Source organism: Lemur catta, chromosome 8, assembly GCF_020740605.2.
Source record: "Lemur catta isolate mLemCat1 chromosome 8, mLemCat1.pri, whole genome shotgun sequence".
NCBI classification, from domain to species: Eukaryota; Metazoa; Chordata; class Mammalia; order Primates; family Lemuridae; genus Lemur; species Lemur catta.
This window is the reverse complement of record NC_059135.1, coordinates 93,642,035-93,669,067: the sequence shown is the minus strand read 5'-3', so window position 1 is coordinate 93,669,067 and position 27,033 is coordinate 93,642,035. Positions and strand designations below refer to the sequence as shown.

General features: G+C 44.9%; 1 long non-coding RNA gene across 2 annotated transcripts; it reads right to left on the bottom strand.

Annotated features, from left to right (window-relative positions):
* Positions 1-27,033, bottom strand: LOC123643585. 2 transcript variants are annotated; one of them, XR_006736840.1, is made up of 3 exons: positions 26,902-27,033; positions 26,661-26,774; positions 1-70 (listed from the first exon to the last, which is right to left on the bottom strand). It is a non-coding gene; the product is annotated as an uncharacterized LOC123643585 (long non-coding RNA). The 2 variants fall into 2 exon arrangements; XR_006736841.1 differs by lacking the exon at positions 1-70 and adding an exon at positions 16,420-16,447.

The window sequence follows — 27,033 nt, the reverse complement described above, 5'->3', positions numbered from 1 at the left end:
CACAAGAGCTTGACTCCAAACTCGCTCCTTCAGTCAGTTGTTCTCCTGTTCCTTCAGCTCCTGAGCCCGCCTGGGGAACAGATGGAAGCAGCAGTTACCGGACAAGAAAGATGTGAAGGATGACAATAAGGTCCTACACCCATACGTACCTTTTCACACTTCAACTCATTGCAGATGGCTGAAACACCACCACTGACAGTCGTTTTGTTGGGCTAAATGTTGTTTGAACCACCAGTCTTAAAATTCAAATCTCCCAGTATGGGAGGAAGGCATTAATTCCATAGCATGATTGAGAAAGGAAAAATATTTGGAAAATCCACTGGAGCTATTCACCTAGCTAAAGTGTCTACTAAATTGTATTCTTGGGTTGACCACGTTGACCCATTTCTCCACCTCCTACATAGGGATAGTCCTGTGATGGACAGCAGTGAAAATGAAGCAGCCAGAGACGTTCCACTTTGGGGTAGAATGCAGTAAATAGCAGCAAACTTCATTTTTTTATTTTTATTTTTTTGAGACAGAGCCTTGCTTTGTTGCCCAGGCTAGAGAGAGTGCCGTGGCGTCAGCCTAGCTCACAGCAACCTCAAACTCCTGGGCTCAAGTGATCCTACTGCCTCAGCCTCCTGAGTAGCTGGGACTACAGGCATGCACCACCATGCCCAGCTAATTTTTTCTACATATATTTTTAGTTGGCCAGATAATTTCTTTCTATTTTTAGTAGAGACAGGGTCTCGCTCTCGCTCAGCCTGGTCTCAAACTCCTGACCTTGAGTGATCCACCCACCTCAGCCTCCCAGAGTGCTAGGATTACAGGCTTGAGCCACCGCACCTGGCCTCAGCAAACTTCTCATACTGTGTCATCTGGGAAAAAAATGAGCTAGATTACATAAAATGTATTTAAAATGTGGAAGCTAAATGGGCAAGGTGGAACTAAAGTTCCAGAGATGGGAGAATTCTTTCTAGGTGAATGAGTTGGCATTACTGGTCCTTTTCTCCCATGAAGTCATTTGCTGACTGAATGTTCGGCTTGCTGTAGGCAGAGAGGTCTACGAGGGACAGGAGACAGTGGCAGAGTTTTTGGCAGCCATGTGGGCTGGCCTGGCTGACCGGGGAGTAATGGAGCCCCAAACTCACTGCCAGCTGTCCCCAGGGAACACTGGATTCTGGGGGATAGGATGATGCTGGGGGGCTGGGCTATCCAGGACATTTTTCTGTCCTTGGAAGTCAAAATGCAACCAGAGGAAAAGGACTTCAAGAAGCAAGTTATAAGTATCCTCCTGCAGACGTTTGCCAGATATTTTGCTTACATGTGGAGGGAGGCAACAGAGCCAAGCTCAGAATCTCTGAGGAGCAGAACTTTCAAGGCCAAGGAGACAAAGGCCAGTCTCACAGTCACAAACTCAGGGGGGGCCTGCCTGGGAAGGAAGCTGAACCTTGCAGTCTCATGGTGCTGGGAGATAAGAGCCTACCAGAAGGAAAGAAACACATGACATACATTGTCCTGAGACGCCTGAGACCAGAGGTGGACTGACGGGCACTGGAGGCCAGCTGCCACCCGCCCAACTCCTGACTGGCTCGGGATGAGCACCCCTCCCCCTGTCTGCGTACTAGAGGACGGGGACTCCTCTCTACAGACGAACAATAATGACTTTAAGTTCTAGGATTCCTTGATACATAATGTCTGAAATTCAATTTAAAAATTATATGTGAATAAGTAGGAAAACTTGCCTAATAAACACAGGAAAAAAATACACTAGAAACAAACTTACAAATTATGTTTGTCTGAGTCAGCTCAGGCTGCGGTAATGAAATATCATAGAGTGGGCCGCTTAAACCAGTGGTCCCCAACCTTTTTGGCACCAGGACCGGGCTCATGGAAGACAGTTTTTCTACGGATGGGGAGCAGGGCTGGGGGGAAGCTCAGGCAGTGATGCGAGCGATGGGGAGCGGCCACAGTGGCTGTGAATACAGATGAAGCTTCGCGTGCTTGCGGGCCGCTCCCCTCCCACTGTGTGGCCTGTTCCTAAGTTGCGTGGAAGATGATTTTTCCACAACCTGTGGGGGTGCTGGGAGCTGGGGGTAGTGGGTGGCAGAGCTCTGTGGCCCCGTCCATAACAGGCCATGGACTGGGGGTTGGGGACCTCAGGCTTAAACTGGACATTTATTTCTCACAGTTCTGGATGCTGGGAAACCCAAGATCAAGGTGTCAGCAGATTTCGTTCCTGGTGAGGGCTGCTTCCTGGCTCATAGATACCTGGCTTCTCTCTGTGTCCACACAGGGTCCTTTTTCATCTTGGAGGACACTAATCCCATCCCAAGGCACCGCCCTTACGACTGCATCTAAACCTAATCACCTCCCAAAGACCCCACCTCCAAGTACCATCACATTGGGGATAAAGACTTCCACATGTGAATTTGGGGGTGGGGGAGGGTGAGACCTAAACATTCAGTCCATAGCATGAATTGTAGTAAAGTGTCTGACTTCTTTTTTTTGTTGTTTTTATTTTTTTTCTCTTTCCTTCCTTCTTGTCAATTGATGCTGTGGGAGTGGAGAAGGAACAAGAATTGTAGCTGGTTGTGACTAATTACTTGTAAACACCACTGCACTCAGATCAGCCTGACTCTCTTTTTGATATTTGAGTGCTGACAGCTGTTAAGCCCCTTTCTTTCTCCTCCCTTTGTCTTACATCTGGGCCAACTCATAAGGATGCCCAGGTGCTCCTGCCTTTAGTCCCAACGAGAAGTTTAAACCATGCAAACTCTGGTCCATGCATGGAAACCCCCACCTTCAGGCCCACCCCCTAAGCACCGAGCCAGTCTCCTTTCTCTGCCATCTAAAGCCATTTTTTGAACCTTCATGAGAAGTTTCCAGTCTCTCCCCAGAAGTCCTCACACGTAACAAATCTTTTCATATCCTCTTGGTGTGTGTGTGTGGTGTTATCAATCTTGACATTTAAACCAAATTTTGGGCGGGCATGGTGGCGCATGCCTGTAGACCTAGCTACTTGGGAGGCTGAGGCGGGAGGATCGCTTAAGCCCAGGAATTTGAGATTACAGTGAGCTATGATGGTGCCACTGCACTCCACCCTAGGTGACAGAGGGAGACCCTATCTCAAGAAACAAAAATTAAAAAACAATATTTTGTGTGAAGGTATTTACATCAACACTACAACACAGATGATTTAGCTATTAGAATTATCAGGCAAGAATTCAAACATATCTATTATAAATAGAATATAAAAAGTATATAGACAAAGACAAAATGAATAAAAAGAGAATTTCTACAGAGAATTGGAATCTATAATATTCAAATAAACATTCAACAACTGAAAAAATTGGTATCTGAAATTAAGAATTCACTGAATGAATTTAATCGCAACCTGAACACAGCAGGTGATAGGACCCATGAGCTCAAAGACAGGAATAGAAAATACTTAGACTGAAGCACAGAGACAGAAAATAATGAAAATAACAGATCAGGGTATAAGACACATATTGGGACACAGTCCAAATGTCTAACATGCATATAATTGGATTCTTAGAAAGAAAGGAGGGAGTGACAATAAGACAAGCAATATTTTTACTGAATTTTTTTATTGAGATAAAATATGCACATAAAATTTACCATCTTTACCATTTTTAAGTATGCAGCTCAGTGATAATAAATATATTTATATTCTTTTTCCTCCCTTCATCCCCCTCCCCTTCTTCGCTGCCTCTAGTAACCACCAACCTACTCTCTGTCTTCGTGAGAGCAACTTTCTTAGCTCCCACCTGTGAATGAGAGCGTGGGGTGTTTGTCTCTCTGTGCCTGGCTTATTTGCTGTTTTGTGAAATAATGGCCTCCAGTTCTATCCATGTGGCTGCAAATGACAGGATTTCATTCTTTTTTGTGGCTCAATAATATTCCACGGTTTATGTATGCCACGTTTTCTTTATCCATTCCTCCACTGATGGGCTCTGAGATTGATTCCCTATTCTGGCTATCATGAGTAGTGCTGCAATAACTGTGGAAGTGCAGATATCTCTTCAATATTTTTTTAATATATTCAATATATTTTGTTTATTTTGGATATGTATCCAGTAGTGGGATTGCTGGATCATATGGTAGTTCTATTTTTAGTTTTTTGGGGAACCTCCATGCTGTTCTCACAGTGGCTGTACTAATTTACATTCCTATGGACAGTGTGCGAGGCTTCCCCTTGCTCCACAACCTCACTGGCACCTGCTGTTGCTCGTCTTTTTGATAGAAGCCATTTTAACTGGGGTAAGATGATACCTCACTGTGGTTTTGATTTACATTTCTCTGATGATTAGTGATGTTGACCATGTTTTCATATACTAGTTGGCCATTTGTATGCCTTATTTTGAGAAATGTCTGTACAGATCTTTTGCCCACTTTTTAATTGGATTTTTTTTTTTTTGCTGTTGAGTTCTTTGAGCTCCTTACATACTCTCATTATTAATCCCTTGTCAGATGGGTAGTTTGCAAATATTTTCTCCCATTCTGTGGGCTGTCTCTTCACATTGTTGACTGTTTCCTTTGATGTGCAGAAGAATTTCAGCTTGATGTGGTCCCATTTGTCCATTTTTGCTTTGATTGCCTGTGCTTTTGAGGTCTTACATGAAAAATCTTTGCCTAGACCTATGTCCTGGAACAATTCCATACTGTTTTCTTCTAGTAGTTTCATAGTTTCAGATCTTAGATTTAAGTCTTTATCCATTTTTTTTTTTTTTGAGGCAGAGTCCCGCTCTGTCACCCTGGCTAGAGTGCCATGGCGTCAGCCTAGCTCACAGCAACCTCAAACTCCTGGGCTCAAGCAATCCTTCTGCCTCAGCCTCCCAAGTAGCTAGGTCTACAGGCATGCACCATCATGCCCGGCTAATTTTTCCTATATATTTTTAGTTGTCCAGCTAACTTCTTTCTATTTTTTTAGTAGAGATGGGGTCTTGCTCTTTCTCAGGCTGGTTTTGAACTCCTGAGCTCAAATGATCCGCCTACCTCGGCCTCCCAGAGTGCTAGGATTACAGGCGTGAGCCACCGTGCCCGGCCAGTCTTCATCCATTTTGATTTGATTTTTGTGTATGGTGAGAGACAGGGTCTAGTTTCATTCTTGTGAATATACTTATCCAGTTTTCTCTGAACCGTTTATTGAAAAGATTGTCCTTTCACCATTGTGTATTCTTGACACCTTTGTCAAAGATGAATTGCCTATAAATGTATAGATTTATATCTGGATTCTCTATTCTGTTCCACCTGTCTATGTGTCTGTTTTTATGCCAGTACCATGCTGTTTTGGTTATTGCAGCTTTGTAGTATATTTTGAAGTCAGGTAGTGTGATGCCACCAGCTTTGTTCTTTTTGCTCAGGATTGCTTTCCATGTAAACTTTAGGATTTTTTCCTGTTTATTTAAAGAATATCATTGGTGTTTTGATAGGGATTGCATTTAATCTGTAAGTTGCTTTGGGTAGTAGTGTCATTTTAACGATATTAATCCTTCCAATCCATGAGGATAGAATATCTTTTCATTTCTTTGTGTCCTCTTCAATTTCTTTTACCAGAGTTTTATAGTTTTCCTTGTATAGATCTTTCACTTCTTTAGTTAAATTGATTCCAGTATTTTATATTTTTTGTAGCTATTCTAAATGGGATTGTTTTCTTGATTGCTTTTTCAGATTGTTCACTGTTTGGTGCATACAAATGCTACTAATTTTTGTGTGTTAATTTTGTATCCTGCAACTTTACTGAATTCATTTATCAGTTCTAACAGTTGCTTGGTGGAGTCTTCAGGTTTTTCTAGATATAAGACCATGTTGTCTGTGAACAAGGCTAATTTGACTTCTTCCTTTCCAATTTGGATGCCCTTTATTTCTTTTGCTTGCCTAATTGTTCTGGCCAGGACTTCCAGTATTAGGTTGAATAAAAGTGGTAAAAGTGGACGGGCTTCTCTTGTTCTAGTCCGTAGAGGAAAGGCCTTCGAGTTTTTCCTATTTAGTATAATGGTTAACTATAGATTTGTCATAGATGGCCTTTATTATTTTGAGGTATGTTCTTTCTATACCCATTTTAAGATGTGGTCTATTCTATTCTGGAGAATGTTCCATGTGCTAGTGAAAAGAATGTTATTCTGCAGCAGTTGAGTGAATGTTGTATAAATGTCAGTTAGGCCTATTTGGTCTAGTGTGTAGCTTAACTCCGATGTTACTTTGTTGATTTTTCTGTCTGAATGATGTTCCATTACAGAGAGTGGGGTATTAAAGTCCTCTGCTATTATAGTATTGCAGTCTATCTCTCCTCTTAGATCTATTAATGTTTGCTTTATATACTTGGGCTCTCCAGTGTTGGGTGCATAGGTATTTATCATTATATATTGACTTTCTTTTTCTTTTTTTACAACCTTAGATTTATAGTCTATTTTATCTAGTATAAGTATAGCTATCCACTCTTTTTTGGTTTCCAGTTGCATGGAATATCTTTTTCTACCCCTTCACTTTCAGTCTGTGTCTTTATGGATGAAGTGGTTTCTTGAAGGCAGCATATAGTTGGGTTTTGTTTCTTTATCCATTCAGCCACTCTATGCCTTTTAGTTGGAGATCTGAGACCATTTATTTTCAATATTATTATTGACAAATAAGGACTTACTACTGCCTTTTTGTTGCTTGTTTTCTGGTTATTTTGAGACTCTTCCCTTCCTCCCTTCCTTCTTTCCTTCCTTACTTACTTTCTTCCTTCCTTTCCTTTCCTTCCTTCCCTTTTTTTCTTTCTTTCCCTTCCTTCCCTTCCTGTTCCTTCCTTCTTCCCTTGTGGTTAAGTGATTTTCTCTGGCAGTATGTTTTAATTTGTTGCTTTTCATCTTTAGTGAATATATTATAGGCTTTTGCACTGTGGTTACCATGGGGCTTATAGAAAATATCTTATAGGTATAACAGTCATTTTAAAGAGATGACAACTTATCTTAGTTCACAAATACAAGAACAGAAACAAAGCAAAAATACATGCAAAAATATTCTACAGGTTAATTCCATTCTCTCCAATTTTGACTGTTAGCTATTTTAATTTACATATTTTTATATTGCCTCTTAACAAGTTGCTGTAGCTATTATTATTTTTGATAGATTTGTCTTTTGGGCTTTATACTAGAGTTAAGAGTGGATTGCACACCATCATTACAGTAATAAAGTATTCTGAGTTTGCCCATGTACTTCATTTTACCAGTGGGTTTTATACCTTGAAAAGTTTTCTTTTTGCGTGTTGGTATTTTTTTCTTCCAGATTGAAGAGGTACCTTTAGCATTTCTTGTAAGACAGGTCTGTTGGTGGTGAATTCTCACTGCTTTTGTTTGCCTGAGAAAGACTTTATCTCTCCTTCATATTTGAAGAATAACTTTCCTGAATACCATATTCTTTTTTTTTTTTTTTTTGAGACAGAGTCTCGCTTTGTTGCCCGGGCTAGAGTGAGTGTCATGGCATCAGCCTAGCTCACAGCAACCTCAAACTCCTCGGCTTAAGCAATCCTACTGCCTCAGCCTCCCGAGTAGCTGGGACTACAGGCATGTGCCACTATGCCTGGCTAACTTTTTTTTATATATTTTTAGTTGGCCAGATAATTTCTTTCTATTTTTAGTAGAGATGGGGTCTTGGTCTTGCTCAGGCTGGTCTCGAACTCCTGACCTTGAGCGATCCATCCACCTCGGCTTCCCAGAGTGCTAGGATTATAGGTGTGAGCCACCGCGCCTGGCCTACAATATTCTTTGATGGCAGTTTGTTTTCTTTGAGCACTTTGAAAATGTTGTTCTACTCCTTCCTGGCCTGGTTTCCATTAAGAAGTTTGTTGCCAGATGAATTGGAGCACCTTTATATGTTATTTGCTTCTTTTCTCCTGTTTCATTTACGATAATCTCTTTGTCCTTAACCTTTGAGAGTTTGATTATTGTTTGTCTTGGAGTAGTCTTATTTGGGTTGAATCTGTTTGCTGTTCTCAGACCTTCCTCTACCTGGATGTTTATACCTTTCTTAAGTTTTGAAAGGTTTTCTGTCATTTCTGTGAAAAAGCTTTCTACTGCTTGCTCTTGCTTAGCTCCCTCTTGAATACTAATAATTCTTATATTTGGTCATTTGAGGTAATTTTTTATATCTGTCAGGGAATTTTCATTCCTTTTAATTCTCTTTTCTTTTTTCTCTTTTGACAGTGTATTTTCAAACAGCCAGTCTTCAGGATCACTGATTCTTTCCTCTGCTTGCTCCATTCTGCTGTTGAGAGCCTCTAACGAGTTCTTCAGTTCAGGAAATGTGTTTCTTAGTTCTAAGATTTCTGTTTGATTGTTTTTATTATTATTTCAAACTCTTTGTTAAATTTTTCTGTTAAATTTCTAAATTGCTTTTCTGTGTTGTCTTGGAGATCACTGAGTTTACTTAAAGCTGCTATTTTGAGTTCTTGGTCAGAGAGCTTGCAAATCACTATCTCATTAGGATTAGTCAGTGGATTTTTGCTTTGTTCTTTTGGGGCGGTCATGGTTCCTTGCTTCCTGTTGTTTCTTGTGGCTACATGTCTATGTCTTTACATTGAAGAATTAGTTATTTTAGTTTTCTCTGTCTGGTTTGTTTTATTTTTTATTGGATATACATGTTTAGAGAATCATTACCACTATGTTATTCCTCTTTTTCAGCTCTAGGTGGTGTCTTAATCCCTGTTTTACCTTGACTCTAGTAAATTATTAGAGCACTGCTTGTTTTGAATGGGGGAGGTCCCAAAGGGATTATTCTTACAGTGCATGAGGGCTGGTTAGGGGTTTGTTCCCAGGGGACCCTTGGCATATACCTCCTAGAGTATGGTGCTATTGAATAGCCACTTCAATTTGGCATCTCCTCTGGCTGAGTTGCAGAGCAGTTTCCAGGGCTGGGGATGGTAGTCCTACCTTTACTCTTTTTATCTGGCTATCCTTAGGTATGTTTTTCACTTCAGGCAGTCATGATGCTTCTTGCACATTAGGGCAAGGCCAGCTTTCTTGCCAGGGTACCCAAGATGCTGGGTGAGCTGGTAGACCACCTCAAACTCACTTTTTCCAGTATAGAAACTATGATTTGTGTATGTGCATGGGGCAGGGGATTTCCTTTGTGCTGGGCAGATTAGGGGGAGAAGTGTCACAGATGTGTAAGTGCAATTCTCTTAATGTCTGTACAGAGTTTCTTCACTTCTCTATGGCCCCAGGAACTGTCTCACCCTTATATTTGAGTTCTGGATTGTTACTGGTGAAAATTTCAGCACCGTATGTTGATTTTGGCTTTCTGTTGGGGGTGTGTGTGAAGCCAGCTTGCTTCTATGCCATCATTTTGGCAAACAATATTGAAGAGATAATGGACAAGAATTTTCAAAATCAACTCACAGATTCACAAAGCTTAGTGAACCCTAAGGAGAATAAATACAAATAAAATCACACTAGACACATTATAGTCACACTGTGAAAAACAGGAAAACAAAAAATTGTTAAAAGCAGCCAGGAAAAATAAAAACGCATTATATTCAAAGGAGCAAAAATGAGTTATGGCTGACTTGTCAATGGCAACTATGAAAGCCAGGAGACAATGGAATGGTTTTTTTTTTTTTTTTTTTTTTGTTGGCAGAGTCTCACTCTGTCACTCCAGGTAGAGTACAGTGGCATCATCATAGTTCACTACAACCTCAAACTCTTGGGCTCAAGTGATCCTCCTGCCTCAGCCTCCTGAGTAGCTAAGACTACAGGTGCTTGCCATGACACCTGGCTAATTTTTCTATTTTTAGTAGAGATGGTGTCTTGCTCCTGCTCAGGCTGGTCTCAAACTCCTGAGCTCAAGTAATCTTCCCGCCTTGGCCTCCCAAAGTGCTAGGATTATAGGCATGAGTCACCACGCCCGGCCAGAATGGCATCTTTAACTGCAGAAAGAAAAATTCTATACCCAGTGAAAATTTTCTTAAAAGATGAGGGCAATTTGTGTTCTCCTTTTCATTCATCCCTTTTCCCCCCTTTTTGATCAATTTAGCTTAAAAGCCATTAGAGGGAGGACAGCAAGGTAGATACCTGTTGTGTGGTCGCGAGGGGAGTGGAGGAAGATACTGTAGATCACAACAGGAAATCAGGGCCCAAACAGAATGAAGAGGGCAACCCCCCATAGGGGCAGCTCAATGTGGGATGCCTGTGAGTCATCAGGGTGAAGAGGGCATCTACTCTGAGGGGCTGGCTTGATTTGGTGTGAAGAGTTGAAGACCAAGCAAGCTGAGGAGGGCATCCTCATATCGAGGGGAGGAGGCTCAGCTTGGGGAGCCGGACAGAGAGTTACAAATATAAAAAAGGCGAAAACTGACAAGAACCGTGTGATGTTAGTTTGGAAAAGAAGATCTGTATGGATATATATATATATGTATGTTGCACATATATATATATTGCACATACACACATGCACACACACACTTTTAATGTACACACATATACATATGTACATGCCTTGTACTCAGATTTTGGCTTCTAAATGAGGTTTTTTGCTAAAAAGGGAATCAGGGATCCTTGGAGAAATGGCTGATTTCAGGACCACATTAGGGAAATTATAAGATGAGTCCAGAATATCCTGTGCCAAAATGCAAGAAAGTGTTCAAAGAATGATGGGGACATGTCAAAAGGACACAGAAGCCACTTTGAACTGTTTCCCAGTGGTCAAATCAGGCATTGATCTAAATGTCAAAATAGTAACAATGAATTATTACCCTTTCAATAAAATGGAAAACATGAGCCTATACAAATAAAAATAAGTAAATAAATAAGAATAAGAAAGTTCAGCAGTTCATTTCTCCATCAGCCAGGAAGGACACGTTGAGGTTGGCATCCCCATCAAGGACAGTAACTACCATGGCTTCCAGTGCTTTGATGAAACCTCAGATGTACAGCCTGTTGGCCAGGTATCTGTGGTTTATACTGTTGGAGCATTCATTGTATCCCTGGGGATTGCAACTTTCTATATACGTTTGCTGTGGCTGAACCAAGAAAGAAGGCATATGCAGATTTCCACAGAAATTATGGTTGTATGAAAGATTTTAAGGAGATAAAGAAGGCTGCTATCTTTCAGAGTGCAAAGTGATTTTGAAATATAAAGAATTTCTTTGGGTTGATTTACATAGACTTCTATCACTGACCTGTGTTCCTGAGCTATGAATATGTGGGCTGAGGAATAGTTTCTCTTGGTAAATAAACAATTAACAAACAAACAAACAAAAAGAATAAGAAAGTTTAATGACAAGCAAGACTATTTATATAGTTTCAAAGTATCTCCCCACAAAATAATTACTAGCTACAAAGGGGAAAAGAATCACTTTACAGTGGAGAAGACTGGCAGACCCCTGCTTAATCAAGTGATCAAAGTGAACATCACCAGGGATGGGACAAATTGCTAGCCACCACCTGCTGGGATGCATTGAGAAGAAGACAGCCTCACCTCCTTGATAGGTCTGCCAAGGCTGCCTCACCTGGCTGTGATGCTGACAGGTCAGATTATGAAACAGAGGAAAGCTGTGGGACATTCAGTGAAATATGTAGCCTGTAATATTCAAAAGTGTAAAGGTCAGGAAAGCCCAGGAAAGATCGAGAAGCTGTTCCAGACTGAATGGGACTAAAAGGACATGCTCACTCATGACAACTCAATGCAAAGCACGATTCCTTCTCTAAAGTCAGCACTGGAACAATTGGCAAATCTTAAATGGGGTGTCAGATGAGGTGGTAATGCATTATTGTTAATTTCTTGACTTTGAAGGTTGTACTGTGGTTATGCTAGCGAATACGATACAGGAAATACAAAGTATTCTGGGTGATGAGGCATCAGGTTGGCAAAATACTCTCAAATGGTTTAGGCAAATAATATTCTTTGCATTAGACTTTGTACTTTTCTGTAACTTTGTGATTGTTTCAAAAATTTAAAAAGGCTAAAATTTGGAAATCAAAGGGGAAGTAAAGACATTTTACATTAACAAAAGTTGACAGAACTTATCGCCGGCAATCCACACTGTGAGAAACACGAGGAAAATCACCCCAGTGGAAATGGAGCTGCAGGGTGGAACAGAGAGCACCAGGAGGGAAGTCACGCGAACAAACGTGAGAGTGTTGACTGTTTGAAGGAACCGTAATAAATACGTCTTGTGGGATTTATAACATACGTAGAAGTAAAATATCCAGCAACAACAGTCCTAAAGATAGGATGGGGGTGTGTGGCCATAGACTGTTTTAAGTATCCTCTATTATTTGGAAAATGGTAAAGGTACCAATTTAAAGTAGACTTGAAAAGTCAATGATGCATCTCTGAGGGAACCACTAAAAACTAATAAAAAATAATTGAAAATTTAACAAAAGAGATAAAATGAAACACACATATACACACAGAAGCAGAAAAGGAGGAATAAGGGTTTAAAGAAGAGATGGAATAAAATCCTATTAAAATATAAAAATGTTGAGGCTGGACTTAAAAAAACAATGTGTGCTGATTCTGAGACATACTTTAAATATGAGAACATAGAAAGGCAGAAAGTCAAAAGATGACAAAAGTATCGTGCAAATACTAACCAGATGAACGATGTGATCCTATTAATACCAAAGTAGACTTTAGAGCCAGAAGTAGTAATGGAGCTAAAGAGCGACATTTCCTACTGATAAAAGGGTTAATTCAATAAGAAGACATAACAATCATAAACCTGTATGCACCTAGTAACAGAGCTTCACAGTACATGAAGCAGAAGATGAAACACAGGGAGAAATAGGCAAAAATGTAATCATAGTTGGAGATTTTAACAAATCTTTTCCAGCAAGTGATAGAAAAATCAGATAACAAGTCAATAAATATATAGAAAATATGAACAACAGAATTAATCAACTTGACTTAGGCATTTATAGAACTAGAGAACGCACATTCTTTTCAAGTACGTATTTACCAAAATAGAATATGTGCTGGACTATAAAGCATGTCTTAACAAACTTCACAAGGTGAAATCACGCTAGGTATGACCTCTGAGCAAAGTGGGATTAAACCAGAAATGAACAAAAGAAAGACTATTAGAAACTCAGATGTTTGGATGTTAAGCAGAACACTTCTAAATAACCTGTGGGTCAAGAAAGAAATCACACAGAAAGTTAGAAAATATTTTGAACTTAATGCAAATAAAAATACTACAAATACCTGAGATAAACAGCCAAAGCAGTGATTACAAAAAAAATTGTAGTTTTAAATGCTTATATTATAAGAGAAAATAATTTAAAACCAGTTATCTAAATTTCCATCTCAAGAAGTTAGAAAAAGAACAGCAACTTAAACCCAAGGAAAGAAGACAGAAGTAAATAAAAATAAAAACAAAAATCAATGAAATATAACGCTGATATACAACAGGGAAGATTAGCAGAGCAAAAAGTTGGGTTATTGAAAAGATAACAAAACTGATAAATCCAAAGATAAAAAAAGAGATAGCACAAGTTACCAATATCAACAATGAAACAGATCAAGAGGTTATTATAAAAACAACTTTAGGCCAGCACGTTAAAAAACTAAGACTAAATATTAATGAAGTCCAATTTATCTCTTTTTTCTTTTGTTACCAGTACTTTGGTGTCGTGAAATTGTTGCCAAATCCAATATCATGAAGATTTTTCTTTAGGAACAGAGTTTAGCTGTTGATCCATTTTGAGTTAATTTTGTACATTGCATATGTAAGGGTCCAACTTCCTGCTTTTGCATGTGGATATCCAGTTATCCCAACACCATTTATTGAAGGACTGTTCTTTCCCCATTGTGTGGCCCTGGCACCCTGGTCAAAAATCAATCCATCATGTAAGTGAGGGTTCATTTCTGGGTTCTCTATTCGATTTCCATTTGTCTATATGATTGCCTTTATGCCTGAACCACAGCGTTCCCATTACTGTAGTTTGTAGTAAGTTTCGAAGTCAGGAAGTTTGAGTTCTCCAAACTTACTCTTCCTTTTCAAGATTGTTTTAGCTATTTGAGGCCCCTTGCAATTCCATGGGAATTTAAGGATCAGCTTTTGTCTTTCTGTGAAAAATGCTGTTGAGATTTTGGTAGGGATTGCGTTGGATTCGTAGATGGCTTTGGATCATGTATGTAATCTTTTAAGACATGGATAATGTTACCTACTATTTATGGCTGCACACATATGCAGAAAGAATAAAACTCTGGACATAGTGAAGTCAATATAGTGGTTCCTTCTAGGAGAGGTAGAGTTAAGTTTAGGGAGGGAAAAGGAACTGAGAAGGGAAAACCCATGGGACTTCAAATGGACCTGTAATGTTTTATGTCTAAAACACATTAGGAGCACACACTGTTATAATTGTCACTAACGCACAGGTGAGATGCGACTGTGGGTGGGTCTAGGCTTTTCTCATGGCTGCTGTTCCCTCATTTAACTATGAAGGAAACTTCTTCCCTCACGTATCCCCTTGAACTTTTGTCCAACCTCCCATGTTAAAGGCAGGGGAACTGGAGCCCAAAGAGGGGCAGCGTCTTGCCCAAGTCCGCAGCAGATGCACGAGGAGAACCTCCCCATGGTGCCAAATAGCATCTCTGCACTGGGCAAGGCTCCTGGGAGAACACGGAGCTGTGCTTGCTCAGAATTCTGGGAGTGGAGCGCAGGCTGGCGGGAGAGGAGAAAGGCCGTTAGAGCTGCCTCCTGTCAGGAGCCCTGCAGATCCCAGACTTGGGCTGTACAGTGTGTGAGAAGCTTCAGGTCAGAGGGCGAGAGGTGGGCGGGCACTCCAGGGATAAGGGTGAAGGGTCCACTAGTGTAGACCCTCAGGATTCACACAGATCAGCCATTTATTAACTGCAGTGTCACTAGGGAATGAGCTGCTCCACGTACAATCAATGTGGTAGAGCATGCCTCCCACCAAGGATGTCTGTGTCCTAATCCCAGAACCTGTGAATATGTCATGGAAAAGGGGACTTTGCAGATGGGAAGATTGTTCTAGAATGATCTGGCTGGGCCTAGCATAATCATAAGGGTCTGTATGAGAGAGAGGCAAGAGGGTCCATGTCAGAGGATGGAGACATGACAATGGAGGCAGAGGTTGGAGCGATGTGCTTTGAAGATGGAGGAAGCCTACAGAATGCAGGAGGCCTCTAGAAGCAGGAGAAGGCAAGGAAACGGACTGTCCCTTGGGGCCTCCAGAGGTAGCATGGCCCTACCAACACCTTGGTTTTGGCCGCCAGAAACCCATTTTGGACTTCTGACCTCCAGAGCTCTAAGATAATAAATTTGTGTGAGTGGCTTTGCATTCATTTTAAAAAATTATTTTTTCTTTCGAAATAGAGTCTCACTCTGTTGTCCAGGCTGGAGGGCACTAGCAGGTATAGCTCACTGCAGCCTAGAACTCCTGGGCTCCAGTGATCCTCCTGCCTCAGCCTCCTGAGTAGCTGGGACTACAGGTGCATGCCACTGGTGCCTGGATAATCTTTCTTATTTTTTATACAGATAGGATCTCGCTCTGTTGCCCAGGCTGGTTTTGAACTCCTAGTCTCAAACAATCCTCTGGCCTCGGCCTCCCAAAGTGCTGGGATTACAGATGTGAGCCACTGCACCTGGCCTAAATTTGTGTTTTTATAAATACTAAAGTTGTGATTACTTGTTATGGCAGCAATAGGACACTAATACAGTGAATTTTCCAGGATATGGCATAGTTAAGTATTGTGATAGCTTGTATCAAAAATGACTGTAACAATGTTCCCAGTCCCACATGCTCTTCCAGAATTTTGACACTCCCCCATCAAGGGTGAGATCTGTTTTCCTTCCCTTGAACCTGGATGGGCTTTCATGACTGCTTTGAGGAAAGCAGTGGTGTGACTTGCAATGCTAGATCATAAAAAGTGATATAGCTTCTGCCCAGTTCATTTTTTTAGGACGTGCACTTTGGGAGCCCTGAGCCAGCATGTAAGACATCACCTGCCCTGTAGCCCCCATGCTGCAGAGAGCTCTTAGGGTCACAGAAGCCCAAGGAGTCCCAACCACTCAGGCACCCACTTGTTCGAGTGTCCCCAGCCCAGACACCAGACACGTGCATAAGCCTTCACCCAGCAGCCTGCAGAGCTGCCCCGGGTGTTGCTGAGTGGGGCAGAGACAAGCTGTCCCCACCAAGCCCTGTCCAGTTTGCAGATGTGAGCAACACCAGTGCTGCTGTTTTAAGCTTCTAAGTTTTAGACACAGCAGTAGGTAGGCAGAAAAAGTGTCATAAGTCCACCTTTATCGCCCCAGGTGAAACTCAGGAAATAGTCCAACCCAGTAAAGGCTAGGAGCCGCCTGCCAATTTGTCAGTGCTATTTAGGAGTGAGGTTGATCAGGTGTTGGGCACATGTTGGGGGGGAGGGGATAGGTGTATACATACCTAATGAGTGCGATGCGCACCGTCTGGGGGATGGATGCACTTGAAGCTCTGACCTGGGGGGAGCGACAGGAAGGGCAATATACGTAATCTAAACTTTTGTAGCCCCATAATATGCTGAAATAAAAAAAAATTTGTCAGTGCTCCACTCTTAAATATGAACAGACAAATCAAGGTTACCAGACATCTGAGGAGAATTCTAACATAAAGGAAAGAGATCAAAGAAAATAAACAAAGAAAACAGCTTGAAAGAACATAGACTATGCAGAGAGAAGAAAACTTTGAAAGAAACAAACAAAAAACCACCAAAAACAGTAGTATTAATACCTTTAGATTGCTAAGGGAAGCTACCTAGAACAGAGGCAAAGGATCCTATAAAAAGGAAACACTCCATTGAAACAAGAACAAAAGGGGAATTCAGAGAACACGGAGTAAAAAAATGAAATTTAAAAAAACTTTATTTAAAAATTGGAAGATAAAGAAATTACCCAGAAAGTAAAGCAAAGAACACAGAAACGGAACGGTGACTAGGAAAATAAGGACCAGCCCAAATAAAAGTTGTGCGGAACTTCAGGCAGAGAACAGAGAGAATGGGGGAGGGAGAACTGTCAACAAGCTAATGCCAGAAAGTTCCCCTGAATTGGACAGTGTGAATCTCCAGACTGAAATGGCGCCAGAGGCCCCCAGCACAGGGGAGGATGCAGGCCCAGCGAGACAAACCATTGCGCACCTTTAGAACGCATGGGACAGAGAAGGGGCTGCAGCTTCTGGGGGAACAGGCCATGTACCAAAATTCCGGAATCAGAATTGCTATGGATTGAAAGCTGAAGAGCCTCAGGGTAAAGCTTTCAAAACTGAAGGGGAAGCATTTCCAACTGTATTCCTTGACTATTGCTGTGTAATGAATTGCTCTGAAATTTAATAGCTTAAAATGACACATTTTTTCTATCTCATAGTTTCTGTGGGTTGGGAATTCAGCAGTGGCTTGGCTGGGTTGCTCTGGCTCAGGGTCTCTCATGAGGCTGCAGTCAAGCTGTGTAACAGAATTGTAGTCATCTCAGGGCTCAGTTGGGGCTAAAAAATTTGCTTCCAGGCTCACTTGTGTGGTTGCTGGCAGGTGATAGATTTCAGGCCCCTGCATGGAGGCCTCTCCAAGGGGCTGTTCATGGTGTGACCTCCCCCCGAGGGAGTGATGGAACAGATCAGGGAAGTCCGTGACAGTCTGTTATAATCTAATCTTGGAAGTGACATTCTACCACATGTGCCATATTCTAGTAGTCATAGACCAACAATATGGGAGAGTATTACACAAGGGCCTAAATACCAAAATGTAAAAATTGTTGGGGCCTTCTTAGAGGCTGCCTATACTATACCAACCAAGAATTCTATAGCCAGCCAAAAGCATTAATCAATTGTAAGTATGTGATAAAGGTATTTTAATAATGTAAGGTCTCAGAAAGTTTACCTCATCAATACCCTTTCTCAGAAAGCTACTTGAGGATGGGCTCCACCAAAACAAGTGAGTAAACCAAGAAACAGAAGAGCAAGCCCAGGACAGAGATTGGGGGATTCCCCAATACATTGGAGAAGGGAGGTAGCAGGATGACAGCTGTGTACCCAGCAGAGAGGGCAGCCAGTCCAACTTGGAGGTCAGAGGCTTTGGGAGGGACTTCTCCATGCTTATGAAATTGATAGAATACCTGATAGAAAAGAACAACTTGCAAAGAGAGTTGGACAACTGAGAGTTTGGTGTTGAATCAGTGATGAGTACATAGAAAACAAACAAAAATAAGACAATGATTAATTTCAGAGGGAGGGGAGGTGGGAAGATGTGCAGGGAAGGAAAAGCTGATGTAGTTTATTACATAGCTCAGCTCTGAATAAATAGTTGTAACACCATAGACACTGAATATTTTTCCAACCAACATAACCACAGATCTCTCCTGGGAGCCTAAGGGGGTGGGAAGTGTATGTGGTGGGAGAAAGCGAGGCAGGGGTGGGGTGGGGAAAGCTAAACTCACATCTTCTTGTCCCCCAGAGTTGAAGTCACTGGATAATGCCTAGAATGAAAACATTGGAAAGGAGCAATACTTGCATTTTTTATAGAGATGTAGAGATAAATAAAATAAAAAAAATATCTAACAGAGTTGAACATGATAGGCTGTGGTGAAAGAGAACAGAAGAGGGTAGTTGAGGAGGTCTGGGGACAACTGTTTTTCCGGGCAAACCTGGTAAAACTAGTTAACTCTTTAAGCCCTGTCTGTATGTTTTTTATTATGTATACAATTTTTGATATTAATTCCTTTCATATCAAATATCCAATCAGTTCAAAATTTTAATTTTTGAATGCCTGTTCTTTTTTTTTTTTTCCAAGAAGTTTGTTAGGACTTAAATCAGGATCCAGATAAGGATGTCTACCTTTCTCTTTCTGTCTAGTTCTCATTCTACTTCAACTTCATTTCTCTTCAGGCCCCTGGTGCTCTAAGTGCTGGGCCTTTGATCTCAGCCAACCTGGGCTTTCCTCATTCTCCTGCCCTCCCAAGGTGCCACTGAGGGGGCATCTGGGCCCACCTGGCCTTTTTTCTGGATGGCCTTCCATTTTGTGCTGTCTTCCTCCTCGCTCTGGTCCCTCTGGGCCAATTCTGTTGAACCACAGTTGTGTCACAGCGACTCCAGTCTCATCCTCATGGGTGAATGTTCTCTGCGGCCTGTGGCATGCGCTGTAAACGGGGATTTGGGACCCCGCTCTGTGTTTGTGTCTGCCTCCCGCAGCCGCACTGGCTCGCAGCCCCTGCATTTTGCTGGATCCAGACGCCCCTTTAGCAGTCCTGCTGTCTGTCCAGGCTGCGCTCAGGAAGTGTGGCGCGGGGACCTGAGCTCTCTGGGCATCGTGATCAGCCTCACCTCCCAACTAAGCCTAAGAACAGGGCTGAGTATGACACAATGCCCAGGTTCCCTGATTATCTAAAAGCTCAGAGTTTGTGCAGAGCAGAGACAGGGAGGATGCAGTTGGCGAGATGACAGAATGCAAGGATATTCCCATAGTTCATACGTTCCTTCCTTCATTCCACAGGTATGGGGTACCTGCCATGCTGGTTTGCCAGAAATGCAAAGAGAAAATGTGGATCCTGTCCTTGATGGATCAAGGAGGCAGGAGGTAGATTATAGCCAATAATTCTAGTACCAGAAGGTAAGGGTAGCATGAGTATATGAAAATGAAGGGTTAATGTCCCTAATATACAACAGGCTTCTGAAAACTGATAAGAAACTTCAAACTTCTTGTATTAATTTCCTATTGCTGCTCTAACAATTTATTACAAATTTGGTGGCTTAACACCACACACATTTATCTTACAGTTCTGGAGGTCATAAGTCCAAAATGGGTCTCAACAGGCTCAACTCAAGGGCATGCAGGGCTGCATTCCTTTGGGCAGCTCTAGGGGAAGTCCATTCCATTGTCTTTCCAATTTCTAGAGGTTGCCCATTGCCTTGGCTCTTGGCCCCTCTAAATCCTCAAAGCCAGCAAGGTCAGGCCAAGACCCGTGCTACCCTCTCTCTAGTTCTCTCTCTCTCTCTCTGCCACCTTTCTCCATTTATAAGGATGTTTGCACTTACATTGGGCCACTCCAATAACCCAGGATAAAACCCCCATCTCACTTCCGCCTGTCACTTTATTCCCTCTTTGTCAGATGAGGTGACATAGCCACTGGTTCCGGGCATTAGGACATGCACGATTTCAGTGGGCCATTCCAGTGTTTGCTCGAAGACTTAACTGCCTAATTATGAGCTGGTTGCCTGGCAGGCTGGCAAAGGTTAAGCTGGGACAGGTGCATCTGCCTCTCACCTGGGCCCTGAGCAGTCCCGGCAGGTGGGCTGCCCATCCCAGGCATCTCCAGGGAGGGGGCTGAGTTGGGGCTGGGAAGAGTCCTGGCCACGGACTAGGACAGAGCTGGTAGGAATGCTGTGTGGCTTTGAGTAGCTGACTTAACCTCTCTGAACCTCTGTCTTTGTCTGCTAAATGCAAACAGCAAGACTTCCCTTGCCAGGTGGTTGGAGGATGAGCAATGCTCGCCTGGCACCAGCATGCAAACAAAGGTGGCTGTTGTTAGTAACAACGTCCTCATTTGGTCAAGCTGTTGGGACTCATTTGTTCTGGACACCCAGACACCACTTCCACCTCCTTCACAAACTACTTCTATCCACAACGTGCCCTCACTGCCTGCCCATGTTTCCTCCCAGCCTTGCGGCTCCCGGACACCAACAGCTCTACTTCCAGGTGGCAGGTGAGGCAGGCTGGCAGACGGGGAATCGCCACTGCCGAAGTGGAAACGCTCCTAGCTGCCGGGAGTCGTTCTTCCAGCTCAGCTCCACTGTGCTGTGACTCAGTTTCCCTCTGGTCTTATGTCCCAGGATTCCTGAGGGGTGGTGCTCATGCCCTGTGTCCTGATGGCATCTGACTGCTTCTGTCCTCAGTCTCCCATGACCACCAACATGTCCCTACCCACCTAAACATTAGGACTGGGAATGAGTTTCCAAGGGCCAGTGTAACAGATGACTACAAACAGAGTGGCTTAAAATAAGAGATTTATTCCTCACAGTTCTGGAGGCCAGAGGTCTGAAGTGAGGTGTGGCAGGGTTGGTTCCCATTGAAGTTTCTGAGGGAGAAGCTGTCCGTGCTTCTCTTCTGGCTTTTGGGGCGTGCTGGCAATGTTTCGTGTTTCTTGGCTTGTCGAAACATCACTCCATTCTCTATTGTCACACTGTGTTTTCCTCTCTGTGTCTCTTTGTTTAAATTTTCCACATCTTATAAGGATGCCAGTAATTTGATGAGGGTCCATCCTAGTCCAGTGTGGCCTCATCTTAACTTGACTGTATCTGCAATGACCCTATTTTCAAATAAGGTCCCATTTGCAGGTCCCAGGCACTCCAATATATCTTTTTAGAGGACAAAATTCAACCCACAGCAGGTGGCACAGAGAGCTGATACAACAGAAGAGAGTGAGGGCGGTCACTCGAACTTGGATGAGCAGGAAGTCCTCTCAGAAGGGGCGGCATTTAAAACCTGAGCCTGAACCTTGAGGAAGCAGTCCCCGAAAATCAGGGAAGATCATTCCAGAGGATGGAACAGCCAGTGCAGCAGCCTCAGGGCAGGATTGCACTTGGGGAGTTTGGAGGACCCACAATAACGCCAGTGTAGCCGGAGCCTAATGGGCGTGGGGAGAGTGTCACACCATGAGCTCAGAGAGGGCGCAGGGTCTGCTCGTGCAGGCTTGAGAACTCCGGGCAAAGAGTTTGTGTCTTATCTTAGAGGAGGCCAGTGACAGGAGCCAGTCTGCGTGTTAAAAACTTCTGTATACCAGAATGTACATACCAGGGTGCTTATTACATCACTGTTTGCAAAAAACGGACACACCCTATATGTGCATGAATAGGGCACAGTTGCATAAGCTGCATCATATCTGTTCCACGGATTACGAGTTTAAGCCATATGTATTCACCTGGAAAGATGTTTTTGACATATGAAGTCAAAAAGTGAGTTGTGCAGTAAGGTGTTTAGTACATGTACTAGGCGAGATATGTGTGTGTCATCTTAGAACAGTAGGAGCTACCTGCCATGTTAGAATACTCTGGTGCCAGGTCACCGAGGCGGGCCCTGAGTTTATTTGGACTCTCCCCAACCAAGCGCTTTCTTGCTAGTGGGTCTCTCTGACAGGCCCCAGCTCACAACAACTGCCCCCTCATCACAATCTTTTCGTGCTGTAAAGCCGCGTTTACGAGGCACTCTCCTCCCCAGAGCATGTGTGGAATCATCGAACGTTTGAGGATGAATGAATCTTACAGGTCTCCTAATCTAGTCCCCATTTTACAGACAGAGCAGCCGAGGTCCAGAGGGGGAAAGGGCCTCTCAAAGATCACTCAACAGGCCAGCGTCAGACCATCTCTTGCGTTTGTCCCTCTGGCCCTGCTAGAACACCGCCCCAGTAATGTGGGTTTTCCGAGTCCCTGTCCTGTGGACGTACAGACCACAGCCCGTGCATTTACGTGACGTAAGCAGAGCCCAGCTGTGGAGGCTGTGAACTGCCTGGGATACAATCTGACTCCGTCATTGGAACCCAAATGCAAAGTGCCCATATCCAAAAGCCCAGATTGGAAAAGGCTGTTACAGGAAGTTACTTATCTTGTTTATTTCGTGTGTCACCTTCTATCCAGAGGCTGCTCTGCGACAAGCCCCCACCTTGTGCAGCCTCCTCCTCTCTGGTCCCATTTTTCTCCAGGTGTGAATACTGGGTTTCAATGTGCAGACAGTTGTGGGCCAGGTGCTCCTCTGGACAGGATGGAGGAAGTCCCTGTGCCCAGCTGGTTTGAGGAGACCAGGAGGTGTTTGGAAGCATTTCCATACAAAGGACTGAATTAAATAATTTCCAGGTCACTCCAAACAAATCTTCCTTCTCAGTTCATCCCGAAGTCTCAAAGACTGCCCTGTTCTGGAAGAGCTCCCTGAGGGCCGTGCTCCCTGAGGGCCGTGCTCCTGTGGCCTCTGCTCACCGGGGCCCACCCTTCCCTTCAGACCGTCTCACATGCCCAGAAAGACCCGGCTGAGCTCTTGGCCCAGAAAGTGAAATGGCTGTGAACCTCCATTCTCCGAAGGGCCCAGGAACGAGTTCCCCCTTAGGACTCGGATCCCCATTTTCAATCAGGTGCAGTTTCTCCATGTTCAAGTTCCTTATTGAGTGGTAAAAATCAACTTCTTAGGACCCCTAAAGGCAATCGGGTGACAGGGCAGGAAGGGCAGTTGGTAACAGCTTCCACCTGGAAACAGCCCAAAGGCCCGTCAAGCGTGGAATGAACGTACACGTCGTCTGCGGTCACGCGACGGAGTGATGCACGGTGCTGAGAAGGAGCGATCTAAGCTCCGTGAAATCATGACTTAATCTCGAAACTTACACAAAGTGAAAGGAGCTGAGCTGCGAAGAGCTCGCGGCTGTGGCTGTGTCCCCCGCTGGCCGGCTGCGGGGGGAAGGGAGGAGGGGCTCTGCACGAGCTGCAATCTCCCAGTTCCTGAACTGGCCTATGATTCGGCTCACTAAGTAATTTGTCAAGCTGTACGTTTATGTTTTGCACACATTTCTCTGTACGTATTATATTTAGAAATACAAAAGTCTAACAAAAATAAAGTTCATCGATTTTAAAAAAGGATGGTATTTAGTGTAATGCATTGTGGGGACTGATACTGCAACCCTGCGGAGGTTAACTTAGGCGTGGTTGGACACCCCCCTTTCTCTCTTCCTCCTGCCTCCCTCCTTCACACCTCTCCTCTTGCATGCCCCTCTCTCCACCACAGAACGCCCCCAAACCCCCTCTCATCCTCGACACTTGGCTGGGCCTCCACAGCCCCCGCGCCCAGCCTCTCACTCCTCGGAGAGCTGGCAAATTCTTCCCAAGTTCAGATCCAGCGAAAGGTCCCCCAGTCAACTCCTGCTGGGCACCAGCCACTCATGGGCTGGCTGCCCTGGTCAGGCCCCTGCCTGGTCCGACCATCGCTGGCCACAGGCAGGGAAGGTGGATGAGGAGGGACATCTCTGGCTAAAGCCGGGCAGCTTTGGTTGTGAGCTGAGGTGGCCAGTGTTTCCGAGAGCACTGGGCCCCTCCCAACACAGCACGAGGACCGGGCGATGTAGGGCAAGCCAGGGAAGGGAATTATTTCAGGATCCAGCAGGAGCAAGGCCCAGCCAGGCCCAGAAGGATCTAGGACCCCTGGCTCTTCCCGGCTCTCTGCACATGCTTTGGGCTGCCTGGGGGTGCAGGGCCGCCCGATTGTCGTGTGGGACCTGGTCTCACTCCAGGCCTGTGGCCACAGATGAGGCCAGGTCCCCTCTCCCTGTTTGCATTGGCAGCTGTATCCAGTGGCCGAGCCCCCACCCCCTTCCTGAGGAAACATGCCCACAGATTGGCAAATATTGGCATCTCCCCAAGAACTGCCATTTCTTTTGTTTTTAAGCTAAATTTCCCCTCCCTTGCCAACATCTCCCCTCCTCCACCTCCCTTTGCTGGGGCGTCAGCTGGGCAAGGACAGGTTTTCCTTACAGACCCCTCTACGCCTCTTCTAAGGCGCGATCCTGGGCCTCCCAGGCCCTCCCCGAGCCCTGGCGCTGCCCTGAGAGAGCCTTTGTCCCCCAGGCCCGCGCTGTGGCCCGTGTGCTCCCAGGAGCCACGTCTCCAGGCGCAGCTCTTGGACGGGCCACCCACCCTGTGCCCCCCGCAGGAAGAAGAACGAGGGCCGCAGCCCCTGCGTGTGCTTCCACACACACGGCACCTCCATGTTCGCAGAGCCCTGCCAGCGAGCAGCTTCCTCTCCTGATTTTCCTGCTGAGGTTTAGGGGGTTCGAGCAGTTTCCTGAGGGCCCACCAGTGCGTTCGTGGGGGAGCCGGGGTTAGACCTCCCCCTGCCTGAACTCAGGGCCTTGGGCCCGTCCGCCCTGCAAACCTCTGAAGCAGGTTCTTTGATGTTTATCTTATTTCCCCCTGAGAGGCAGTGCATGTCATTATCATTCCTTTTTTGACAGAGAAGAAAACTGAAAATCAGACGCCTGACTGAGAGCACCTGCCCTCTGTTTCAGGGCCTGAGACTCTGCGGCTGCGGCGCCTCCTCCCCCGCCCGGCTCCTCTGCGCTCTTCTAGGGACAAGGACTGCTCTGGACGCTGCCTGCCGTCCTTGCATAAGAACCAGGCCCATTACGAACACATTGTCATCCCAGGGTCAGCGTGGATAGATCTGTCTGTCTGTCATCCATGCATCTACTCATTCACCTCTCACCCATTTCCTTATCCACCGGTCCTCTCCTCTAGCTTATCTTACCTGATCCTGTCTTATCTTATCCTCTGTCTACCCAGCAACCTATCTAATCTGTCTGTCTGTCAGTCTGTCTCATAGTCCATGCAGTCAAGGAGCTGACACTCCAGCCAATAAAGATGGACACCCCGTAACATACACACATGCATATTCACAAACATACGCATAGAAATAATCACTTCTAGGCATGCTGAAAATACTGCAATAGAGAGATGGATGTACTGTGCCGTGAGACTTTGAACTTGCACCTAGTAACAAGAAGTAGAAAAGCTTTGTTTAGCAACCGTGTCCCGGTCCCCCTGATACCAGGGAGACAGAGAAGCGAAGCAGACATGACCCAGCTCGCACAGAAAGCACCTCAGATTGAGTCCATCGTGGGTTTTATGGGAGGAGCGGGAGGCAGCAGGCCCTGCATTTCTCTTCCATGGGGAGGCTGAGAAGTGTCTGAGCAGGAGGTGGTCCTCGCCCACCTGTCACTTGCTCTGTAGCTTGGGAAAGGGACATAGCATCTCTGGGCTCAGAGTGTCTCTTCTGCAGAATGACACAGTTTAACAGCAGCTGCGTCCAGAGGAGCTGGGACTCCTGAGTGAGGGGAGGATCGGTTCCCTTCGCCACCCAGCCCCAGCGCAGGGGGACGAGGCACCCTTCCCTTGGCTGGGGCCTTTGCTGCGGCCAGGAGGGAATGTTGGCCTCCCAGCTGGCTGGAGTTTCTTCCCCAGCAAGGCAGGGAGCGCAGCGGACGTCTGTGTCCCTCTTTCCTCAACTCGGGGCAGAAACCTGACAACTGTCCTGCATCTTTCCCCACCCTCCTGGCCCCTGTCTCCACTAGAAACAACACCCCGGTGCTTCCTTCCCATGGAGGGAAAGAGCTCTGGTTCTGAGTCACTTTACCAATGTCAAGGACGCAGGGTTTATAGAAAGGACCTGAATGAGAGAGGGGAGCCCCCAGCCTTGGGGCGCTGGCTCAGACAGACCCAGCTCTTCACTTCCGCTGTGTTCTCCAGCCAAGCCAGCCTCATGCCAGCCCGAACTCAAGGTTAGGAGGACAGAACCCCCTTGCGGAAGGAGCTACAAGATCATTGCAAAGGACTCAGAGAGAGGGAGGAGGAAAGGAACCACATCCTTTGCCCCACTGTTTGCCGTGTGCCGCTGGCCACCACGGAGGGCTCCTCCAGCACCCACGTTCCTCCTCCAAGCCAGGGGCTCAGCAGCAAGAGGTGCTGCGTGTGGGAAGAGGGTCGGGTGGGATGGCGCCAGGTCCTGGCAGGCCCAATCCAGAATTTCCCAGACTGGGGTCAGCAGCAGCTTCTTTCTGAGAATTTAAAAATGTTTTCATTTTTCTGTTAATCCAAAAGCACATTTAAACATGTTCTAGGCCATCGGCATAGCCCAGAGTCCCACTAGGAGCTTCAGTGTACCTGAGTCTGTATTTCTTTCCAATCAGCGACATGTTGGTGGTCATGGGAGACTGAGGACAGAAGCAGCCAGATGCCAATCAGGACACAGGGCATGAGCACCGCCCCTCAGGAATCCTGGGACAGAAGAGCAGAGGGAAACTGAGTCATGGCACAGTGGAGCTGAGCTGGAAGAACGACTCCCGGCAGCTAGGAGTGTTTCCATTTCGGCAGTGGTGATTCCCCGTCCTCCAGCCAGCCTCACCTGCCACCTGGAAGTAGAGCTGTTGGTGTCTGGGAGCCGCAAGGCTGGGAGGAAACATGGGCGGGCAGCAAGGGCACGTTGTGGATAGAAGCAGTTTGTGAAGGAGGTGGAAGTGGTGTCTGGGTGTCCAGA